Source organism: Leptodactylus fuscus, chromosome 1 (genome assembly GCF_031893055.1).
Source record: "Leptodactylus fuscus isolate aLepFus1 chromosome 1, aLepFus1.hap2, whole genome shotgun sequence".
Taxonomy (NCBI): Eukaryota; Metazoa; Chordata; class Amphibia; order Anura; family Leptodactylidae; genus Leptodactylus; species Leptodactylus fuscus.
Window position 1 is genome coordinate 135,279,416 of NC_134265.1, and position 11,382 is coordinate 135,290,797.

At 47.2% G+C, this 11,382-nt stretch overlaps 1 non-coding gene across 1 annotated transcript; it reads left to right on the plus strand.

Moving 5' to 3' along the window:
• The first annotated feature begins 8,935 nt into the window (after positions 1-8,935).
• Positions 8,936-9,017, plus strand: TRNAS-CGA (transfer RNA serine (anticodon CGA)). The gene has a single exon. It is a non-coding gene; the product is annotated as a tRNA-Ser (tRNA).
• Positions 9,018-11,382: the final 2,365 nt, after the last annotated feature.

The window sequence follows — 11,382 nt, forward strand, 5'->3', positions numbered from 1 at the left end:
TGAGTTGAGCCTTGCCCCAGCAGGATGGTAGGCCCTTATGGTGAGTTGAGCCTTGCCCCAGCAGGATGGTAGGCCCTATGGTGAGTTGAGCCTTGCACCAGCAGGATGGTAGGCCCTTTTTTTGAGTGGAGCCTCTAACCAGCTTAGTCTTTGGTCCTTTTTTTGAGTGGAGCCTCTAACTAGCTTAGTCTTTGGCCCTTTTTTTGAGTTGAGCCTCTAACCAGCTTAGTCTTTGGCCCTTTTTTTGAATGGAGCCTCTAACCAGCTTAGTCTTTGGTCCTTTTTCTGAGTGGAGCCTCTAACCAGCTTAGTCTTTGGTCCTTTTTTTGAGTTGAGCCTCTAACCAGCTTAGTCTTTGGCCCTTTTTTTGAGTGGAGCCTCTAACCAGCTTAGTCTTTGGCCTTTTTTTTGAGTGGAACCTCTAATCAGCTTAGTCTTTGGCCCTTTTTTTGAGTGGAGCCTCTAACCTACTTAGTCTTTGGCCCTTTTTTTGAGTGGAGCCTCTAACCAGCTTAGTCTTTGGCCCTTTTTTGAGTGGAGCCTCTAACCAGCTTAGTCTTTGGCCCTTTTTTTGAGTGGAGCCTCTAACCAGCTTAGTCTTTGGCCCTTTTTTTGAGTGGAGCCTCTAACCAGCTTAGTCTTTGGCCCTTTTTTTGAGTGGAGCCTCTAACCAGCTTAGTCTTTGGCCCTTTTTGGGAGTGGAGCCTCTAACCAGCTTAGTCTTTGGCCCTTTTTTTGAGTGGAGCCTCTAACCAGCTTAGTCTTTGGCCCGTTTTTTGGAGTGGAGCCTCTAACCAGCTTAGTCTTTTTTTCCCCCTGTAAACTCTATGTTGATGCCTTTTCCCAAAAAGCTCTACTTTTGTCTCATCTGACCAGAGAACATTCTTCCAAAACGTTTTTGGCTTTCTCAGGTAAGTTTTGGCAAACTCCAGCCTGTCTTTTTTTATGTCTCTGGGTAAGAAGTGGGGTCTTCCTGGGTATCCTACCATACAGTCCCTTTTCATTCAGACGCCGACGGATAGTACGGGTTGACACTGTTGTACCATCGGACTGCAGGGCAGCTTGAACTTGTTTTTATGTTAGTCGAGGTTCTTTATCCACCATCCGCACAATCTTGCGTTGAAATCTCTCTGCAATTTTTCTTTTCTGTCCACATCTAGGGAGGTTAGCCACAGTGCCATGGGCTTTAAACTTCTTGATGACACTGCGCACGGTAGACACAGGAACATTCAGTTCTTTGGAGATGGACGTGTAGCCTTGAGATTGCTCATACTTCCTCACAATTTTGCTTCTCAAGTCCTCAGACAGTTCTTTGGTCTTCTTTCTTTTCTCCATGCTCAATGTGGTACACACAAGGTCACAGGGCAGAGGTTGAGTCAACTTTAAGCCATTTCAACTGGCTGCAAGTGTGATTTAGTTATTGCCACCACCTGTTAGGTGCCTCAGGTAAGTAACAGGTGCTGTTAATTACACAAATTAGAGAAGCATCACATGATTTTTCAAACAGTGCCAATACTTTTGTCCACCCCCTTTTTTATGTTTGGTGTGGAATTATATCCAATTTGCCTTTTTGACAATTCTTTTTGTGGTTTGCCATTGAAGACAAATTAAATGAAGATAATAATACCAAAGAATTTGTGCTTGCAATCATTTTCTGGAAGAAAATTAGTATTATCTGACAGAATTGCAGGGGTACCAATACTTTTGGGCAACACTGTAGTTCTTCTCAGCGGGTGTAAGTTTTCTACTTAAATAGATCATCGGATGTTCTTCTCCGCAGACCTCTTGTGACAGTACTGCCCCCAGTCCTGGCTCCGAGGCATCTGTTTGGACTATGAACTCCTTTTTGAAATCCGGAGTGATCACTACTGGCTGACAACATAGGGCAACCTTTAGCTCCTAGAAGGCCTTTTCAGCTACAGCGGTCCAGACAACAGAACCAGATTTGCTTCCCTTTACCAGGTCTGTCAGTGGGGCAGCAATGCTGGCAAAATTCGTAATAAACCTTCTGTAGTACCCGACGAGTCCGAGAAAGGCTCTCATCTGCTTCTTGGTGACAGGCTGGGGCCATTTCTTGATTGCCTCCACCTTATTGAGTTGTGGCTTTATCACACCCCTACCAATCACAAACCCCAGGTAACAGGCTTCTTCGAGCCCAATGGCACATTTCTTTGGGTTCGCTGTTAGTCCTGCAGCTCTGAGGGAGTCCAGGACGGCTTGTACCTTTGTGAGGTGACTCTCCCAATCTTCACTAAAAATCACAATGTCGTCCAGATAAGCAGACGCATATTTCAAGTGGGGTTTTAGGATGATGTCCATCAAGCGCTAGAAAGTTGCTGGGGCTCCGTGCAACCCGAATGGCATGTTTCGGTACTGAAACAAGCCTTCTGGGGTAATGAACACCGTCTTCTCCTTGGCTGTTGGAGTCAAGGGTATTTGCCAATATCCTTTTGTTAGATCAATGGTTGACACATAGCGAGCCCGTCCCAACTGGACGCAGATCTGAGTTGAAATCGGGACATATCTCCCTCCAACCGGGACCGCGGGACACGTCACCGGAATCGTGAATGTTCCACGGAAATCGGGACAGTTGGGAGGTATGAAGGACATTAACTGGTTACTGGGACTTGGGAGAAGTTGGTTACTGGTCTGTATAATTACAGCTGGTCAAGGCGTGCTGGGACCTGTAGTTCCCGCATCCATATGTGATGTACGGGGGATTCAGACGCTCTGGTTTCTTCTTCAAATCAGCCTTTATTGCAGCAGACAAGTTTTAAATGTACAGATTGTGCTGCTCAGTGGCTCAGCATATCAAAAACAAACAAAAGAAAACAAAACCCTACGCCTCTCCAGCGGCTTACTACACAAGTTGTTCCCTCACTAACCAGGGGTCAGCTTACCGCTGGCCTCCTAACAAATAACGTTTTCAAGATCAACAAGAGGTGCACATACCCAGCTCTTTAGTAGTGTCATCTTTGGCAGAGCTTTCTCCCAGACTGGTTGACTGTGTCAGTGTTTCAGTCTCTCTCCTCTCTCTCTCACTAACCAGCACACCTGTGCTACTTACAAAGCCCTGCTGGTCTGTTTCCAGCCTGGAGTGGATTGCCCTGCAGGACTGGCTTAACTTTGCTCCAGTCCGGGACCTAACAGCTGAATGCCTGAGCATACTGCAACAATCTGGGGGAAATCTAGCGGTTCTCCCACACTATACCTCTCTCCACTTCACAGCGCATTTAAGGCTTGTGCATGTGGATGGGTAGCGCTGTACTTTTGCCTGCGCTCAAACATCTGGGAGATGGTGGGTTGCTGGGAAGAGGCGCATGATGGTGCAGGAGAAGGAGCTGAGGCAGGAAAAGGGGAGGATGAGGGAGAAGTCCCTAAAGTGGTAAAGGCAGATGTGGAGGTGTCCTAGCTTGTGGTCTGGACTGCAGCACCAGCACTGGCAACAGTGGGAGAGGAAGTGGCGGCAACGCCGGATGACGATTGTCCCACGTTTGCTCTCTCCCACTGAGCCCAGTGCTTGTATTCCAAATGACGGCACATGGCAGTGGTCGTAAGGTTGCTCTTTTCAGAGCCCCTACTCAGTTTCGAGTTGCAAAGTGTGCAAACTGCACTATATTTGTCCTCCGTGCATACATTGAAAAATCTCCACACCATCGAAGACCATGGCCTCGATGGGGGAGTTTTTCTAGGCTGGCAACAAGAGGGAACATTTTGGGCCCTGCTGGCTGTGGCCTGGCTTCAGTGAAGCAGCTGTCCTCTGCCTCTGGACATGCCTTTGCCTCTAGCCACCCTCTATGATGCTGCACTTCTCCACATCTACACTACTTTCCCCGCTTGACATCCCCCCTGTCCAGGTCGGGTCAGTGTCCTCGTCATCCACCACCTCCTCTTCCAGTTCCTCTCTCGGTTCCTCCTCCTGCACATGGCAACAGGCTGCCCTGATGGCAACTGTGCTTTGTCATCGTCACTGAGGGCGGGTTGCTGGTCAACAACAACAAAATCAACAGGAGATGGCGGATGCTCCAGTGTTTGGGCATCAGGACACAGAAACTTGTCTGGTAGCTCCAGTGATTCGGGAAGTGGTGGGACAGAGAAAGGGACAATAAAATGACCCGAAAACAGCTCCTGGGAGGTGGGAAAGGTGGGATTACTCTGCTGGGAAGATTGGGCATTTTGGGAGGAAGGAGGACCAGACTGTTGGGTAGGAGGAGGAGTTGAGGTAGAGGCTGACTGGCTGGTGGAGAATGTGGTGGAAGCATTATCCACCAGCCATTGTAACACCTGTTCCTGGTGCTTGGGCCTGGTTAGTGTTGTACCCTGCACCCTGTGGCCATCAAGCCGGGGACTGTGGAGAAGCGCAATGCTTGCTGTCCCAGAGGAGTAGGCATGGGATGCGCCGTAGCTTCAACGCAACCTTGCTCCCCAGCTGCATTTCCACGCCCCTGGCCTCGCCCCCGTCCCTTAGCGCTAGCCTTACGCATTTTGAGATGCATATAAATGCGAATTTTATGGGCTATACACCGAGGAAAGCTGGATGAAGCGACTATTTAGCTGTACACCACTTGTTTGAGAGTGGAATACAACCAGGAAAGCTGGATTGAGCGTCTATTTTGCTATATACCACTGGTTTGGAAGTGAAATACAACCAGGAAAGCTGGATTAAGTGTCTATTTTGTGGTATATCACTTGTTTGGGAGTGGAATACAACCAGGAAAGCTGGATTAAGTGTCTATTTTGCGATATATCACTTGTTTGGGAGTGGAAAACAACCAGGAAAGCTGGATTAAGTGTCTATTTTGCGGTATATCACTTGTTTGGGATTGGAATACAACCAGGAAAGCTGGATTGAGCGTCTAGGCAGAAATTATTGCTAATTGATAATCATCAAAAGGTATAGAATACATTAGATTGGTCTTCACTAATGGGCATTATGGGCAACACTACTGTTCCCTACTTGTTCTTTCATTATGGGTTCATCATCCGTTGTTCTTATGTAAGGATTTGCTCTTGCTTTGTTTCACTTGGTCATGAAGTACAGTATACAATGCCTTAAAGCCCCTTAATTGTAATGTGAGGGCACTGGGTCATTTTCTGTATGACTCTGCCTGTTTGTGCTTCACTGACCTTCAGAGGAATGAGATGGGGTAGGTATTTTATGTGTGTTGTTGCCATTAGAGAGACATTCCTCTGCTCACTAACAGTCTGTTTACCATCTCAAGTTTCAGCATAGTCTGCTATGTGTGTTGATCTTCGAGGAACAGTGTTCAGGCTGTGCCTGCTGAAACAACAACTTTAAAGGGTGAAGCCAAACAACTGTAACTAAAACAATATTATTAACTGGGATTTTCCTACACAAAATTGACTTATTTACCAATATTCCAGTACACGAATCTTAAACTACAAGTAAAAATGTTAGTAGCTAGTGTAGGTAGTGTAACCACAAGTGTAAAATGTTGCTGTTCATGCTCCTTGCATAACTGGGAAAATAAAGTTTTAATTGCTTACTACCTCATATATCAAGTGTCTGGTGGGCAGGAAAGTGTCCCGGATTCCCTCCTTCACCCACCCTCCCCCTCTGCGCTTGAGTGATGGATCTAGCTGATAGGAAACCACTAGAGTCATAAGGTAAAGAGAAACATTCACCATCTCCAATGAATCCAGCTCTTTACATCATTTAATAGCTGCTCCTCCACTGATTCTGGCACAGTTGGCATCTTTTCAGAGTCCCCCACCATTCCCTAGCAACAGGTGCAGTTAGTTTAGGTCACTGATATGCTATTTAGGCTCCACACTGTCAGAAAGGCGGTGTCAGGTAGGAGTAAGCAAGGAGCGTGATTCTGAGCTCTGACAGTGGTTGCTTGTGATTGAAGCTCTGAATCACACACCCGATCCTGACACCGCCCTACTGACATTACAGAACTTAAGTAGCACATCAGGCATTAAGTGCATTTGTTACTCAGGAACGGTGAGGGCTAGAGAGAAAATTCCAATTGTGCTGGAGTCAATGGAGTAGCACCTATTAACAGATGCTAAGAACATAAATTGGTGGAGGTGGTGAAACATTCCCTTTAAAAGCAGAAGGGAGGGGTTGGGAAAGAAAGTCAGTTCTCTTTCCTGCCTACTGAGCACTTGGCATTTGGTCAAATGAGAAATTAATTTACAAGGAGCATGATATGAAACATAAGTATCTTTACACTTGTATCCTCGTCATCTGACTAGTGCTATTTGTGCTACTTGGTGGGGGGGGGTCATGACTAGAGAAAGATTTACTTTAAATGCTTCTGCTAGCTGAAAATTATAGCACAGGTAAAAAAATTGATGGAAAGAATTCTTATTTGAGCATAAAGTATATGGCAATCTATATCGGTATTTAGCAATATGATATCATGTTATTATCGTGAAGTGTAGATTAGCCATGTAGCTTGGATTCAGCCTCCTGGGTCACTCCAGTCATAAGACACATACATTTTTTGTGTATTATGGGACTTATCTCTAGGTGACAATTCACATGTGAATATGAATGAGCATGCAGTAGAAACACTACTGTCTGTTAGTAAATAAAGTACAGTATATACTTGAGTATTAGCCAACCCGAATATAAGCCGAGGCCCCTAATTTTACCACAAAAAACTGGGAAAACTTATTATCTCGAGTATAAACCAAGGGGGGACAATGCAGCAGCTACTGGAAAATTTCAAAAATTACAATGATCGGAGTTTTTGGGTGCAGTAGTTGCTGGGGAGGGGGGGGGGGGGTTTGGTTGTCTGTCTGCCCCTTCCCTGAGCTTGAGGACAGTTTTTTTCCCCCACTTGGAATTCAGCCTGGCTGAATATAGGGTATCTGCAGTGCTCCTATTAACCCCTTCCCGACGGAAGAGGAGCACTGCGGATAGCCTATATTCAGTAGACCAGGAACTTTCAGACACAGGGATACCTAATGTGTTTGTGTTTCACAGTCATTTTCAACTTTTATATGTATTCTAAGGAAAGTGAGAGTGATTTAGAACTTTTATTCATTTTATTTTCTTAAAGCTTCTTTTTTTCCCCGCTATTTTATGGGAGATTCTATACATTACTATTGCAGCTGGTCATAGACCCCCCCCCCCCCCCAAAAAAAAAAATAAAAAAAATAAAAAATATAAATAAATAAAATTAAATAAATAAAAAAAATAAAAAAAAAAATAAAAAATACCTGTGCTGAAAAACTCGGCTTATACTCAAGTATATACGGTATCTGCTAGCTGAAAAAGGAAGTTCACATTCCAGATTTTACATTTGCATATTCTGAAATAAATTAGTATCTCTGCAAAGGAGGTACACTTTCTTATGAGGAGCAGGCATTACATTCAAGTGAGTCGGACCTATCTAACTGCGTTGCTGGTTTAATATGCATCACCCTCATAACAGACTCCATACAAAGCAGACATTCCGATTAAAAACTAGAGTAAACCCTAACAGGACTCCTAGGAGAGACTGCAAAAGTCATGCTTTCTGACTACACAAAGTTATTAACTGCTTTCCCATGTAGAGATAAAATGGATTGCAGACCAAAGGAGCTTTCCATTTTTAATTCAACCTTGAAATGAGTTAGGGTGCACATAAATGGAAAGTCTTCCACTGTACTTGTCAGTGAATGTTATGAGTTATATATCCTATCGTGGTGTAGTTATACATTTTGTTGACTGCACTGCGCAACAATGATTTAAACAAAAATTTACACCCCGATTCCAAATATGAACTCGGAATTTGCCTGATTTTAAATTATACAAGCAAAGTTTATTCAGTTATAATATTAATGCATTATATATTGGAAATATTCCAATGGACATACCTAGACCTGTCCAGCACCAAAACTTCACACTTTCGTCGTCAACACATCAAGTTAGCTAAATACTATGTAATGAAAAACAATGTCTGTTTCTGTACTGATGTAAATGGTCTTATGATGGAGTTAGATGGTACACATGTTCCTGGTGAATGGAAGCTAATTGGAAATGATCAAATACTCAGAACATAAATGGAAAATTTGTGCTGACCTGAAAGTGTTAGCACTGCTACTTGGCCTACATTTAGGGTACTCAAAGCATATGTGTTTCCCTGTCGTCCTCAACAGCGGCACAATGTGGGGTATTTCTTCCCCTGTGTGCTGGTAGGACAGGCGGATATTTAATTAGCCAATCAAATGCGTGGCAGGCCCTATAAGAGGGCACAAGAACCTCCCCTCTGCGTGTTTTTTTCTGTCCTGTGTGGACAGAGGACAGGTGGGAGGACTTGTGTCCTCTTTGAGAAGCTCAGCAGGATCACTCACCTCCTGAGCGGTTGTTTTCTTCTTGTCACCTTCTGTGCCCTGCGGGGAGAAGGTGCTTGTTAGCCATGTGTGGCTACCCCCCTCTATCCCCCCTGCCCCCCCTCTCCTCCGCTTCCCCTGCTCCTTGTGACTTACCTGACATTTTGGTGAGAGTCCGGGGACTCCGCATGCCGCCTCTGGTGGCCGCGCGGACTGCCGGCGGGTGGAACCACACTGTTGTGTATCCTGTTCCCCGCCGGCCGCTGTAAGCGCGCACTTCCGGTTTCGCCGGAAGTATCATAGCGCCTTGGCAACGGCCTGGCGCTGGCGGCCGCTCACTCAGGGAAGATTCAGGCCTTATTAAAGGCCGGAAAAGACTGAGAGATGTGGGGGTAAGTGCCCGTGTTAAGGGCCTCTTGGTGGGGGGGAATGTATATCTTTGCAGACCCCTGATTACAGGGTTAGTTGTCTGGGCAGGTTGCCTCACCTGCTTTGATTGTGGCTCCGCCCACTTCCAGCCGGCCAGAATTAAGAGGCTGGCTGGCCTGGTGTCAGAGACCTTCCTGCAGTATCTGCTGAAGGCGTGCGATTGTGGTGTTCATTGATCTTGAACTCTTTTCCAGTTTGCAAACTTTATTGGGAACCGGCTGTGATGGCTGAGTGGTTAAGGTTTTGGACTCGAAATCCAATGGGGTCTCCCCGCACAGGTTCAGATCCTGTTCACAGCGCCAGCCCGGCTAGCTCAGTCGGTAGAGCATGAGACTCTTAATCTCAAGGTCGTGGGTTCGAGTCGCACGTTGGGCGCCAAGTCACCTCTCTGTCCGGTCTACAGGACCTGGTAAGATTTACCCTTTTTTTAAAAGCTGGTATGATGTCATGGTGACAGTGTTGCATGGTCTATTATCTCTCTCTGTAGGATATGTCATCCTCTACTACCCCTCCTGGGGATGGTAGGAGGAAAACCTCTTCCAAGAGGAAACATCTTTCCTGCTTCGATTGCGACACACCGCTCCCTGATGGTAGGTAGCGGCTTGAAAGGTTGTGCCCTGCGGGGTACTACTGGTCCTATAACTTGCCTATTTTCAGGCTATGAGTGGGCCCGTTGTCGCGGGTGCAGAGGTCCTCCACCTGTGGAGCCCTCTCCCAGAGATATGATGGCATGGGTCAAGGAGATGGTGAGTTTGGGCATCGCTTGGGTAAATAGTTTTTCCCTTGCTTGTACTCTCCTTTTTGTTTTGCAGGATGATTCCCTCAAAGGGATCCATTGCACCTTGTCTCAGCTCACCAGGAGACCATGCTCTGAGCTCCGTTCCTCGTCTCTCCCCCCCCCCCTTGTAACACCTGCGGGTGGCAGAGGATGATTCCTCCGAGGACGACTCAGTTATTCCAGCAGAACTGCGTTCCATTATGAACAAACGGGCAGGCTGCTGAAGTCCATCCGGTCTACAGTGGGCCGAGATGTTGACGGGGAAGCCTCCACGTCTGCCTCTGGGGGACATATTGCCTTCCATGCGGACGCCACGCTGACCGACCTTATGGCGCAGCAGTGGAAACAGCCAGAGAAAGGACATTCGCTTTCCAGGATCTTCAAGAGTTTGTTTCCTATTAACACTACCCAGTGGGATTCCTGGGGGCCTCCCCCGAAGGTGGATTTGGCCGTAGCAAAGCTGTCCCGCAGAACCCTGGTGCCCTTGGAAGATGGTTCAAATCTTCAGGACCCTCTGGATCGTAGGGCGGACTCCGTTCTGAAGAAGGTCTACTCAGCTTCCTCCACGCAAGCCTCTGTGGCCATAGCCTCCTCTATGGTTGGTGACTTTTTGCGCAACCGCTTATCCGCCTTGGAGCGGGATATAGACTTGGGCGTAGACAGAGATGAGATTCTGGCCTCTATGAAAAGAGTTCATAGGGCTGCAGATTATTTGGCGGAATCCTCCTGCCATCAATTAAAAATCTCCACCAAATCTATGGCGTTGTCTACTGCGGCCCGTAGACCCCTTTGGCTAAAGCCTTGGCGGGCAGATTTTGCGTCTAAAGCAGCACTCTGTGCTCTCCCCTTTGAGCCGGGAAGGGTGTCTGGCCAAAGCTTAGACGCCATTATGGAGGGATTAGCTGAAGGTAGGGGAAGGTCCCTACCTCAAGCATCCAGGGGCAGACGTGCTCCCTCTAGAGGCAGAGGTTCTTCCTCTAATTATAGACGCCCTTCCCAACAACGGCGTTTTAGATATCGCCCTAGGGGAGCTGGTCGTGGCGCTTCCAAGGAGGACACCAAGAGGAAGCCTGAGTTTTGACGTGGGGCAGCTCCCTGTGGCCCCCCTTCCTGGGAGGACGTCTTTCCTCCTTTTCCAGAGCATGGTTCACCCATATCCAAGACCCATGGGTGTTGAAGATCATACAACACGGGTATCACATCGACTTTCATCTTCCACCTCCAGATCGGTTCGTTTCCACCCAAACTCTTCCACCTTCTCAGCAGGCCAGTCTAGAAGCCTTGGTTGCCGAATATGTTACCAAGGGCGCCCTGGAGAAGGTACCAGCCTCAGACCTCGGTCTGGGAGTCTACTCCCCCGTCTTTCTGGTCCCCAAGTTCACCGGGGGCTGGAGGATGATAATAGATCTGAGGTACCTCAATCGGTTTATCAGGAAGAGGTCATTTCGAATGGAAACCGTGGATTCCGTGGCTGTGTTTCTTCAGCCAGGAGAGGTGATGGTTACCCTCGATTTGAAGGACGCCTATCTACATGTCCCCATTGCTCATTTCCACAGGAAGTTCCTCAGGATTGCCGTCGCTATGGCCGGCCACAGGGAGCACTATCAATTCACAGCTCTGCCATTCGGCATCACATCCGCCCCACTGGTATTCACCAAGGTGATTTCTCCGGTCCGCGGCCCTCAGACTTCAGGGTCTTTTCATCGTCCCTTATCTAGACGACTGGCTACTGAAAGCTCAGTCTCCTGCTGCCCTCCTCCAGCAGCTCAACCTTGCCATCAACTTCCTACAGGAGTTAGGATTATCAATTGGGAGAAGTCCGAAATCGTTCCATCCACCTGAAGAAAATTCCTCGGATTTATTGTGGATTCAGAAGCGATGCAGAT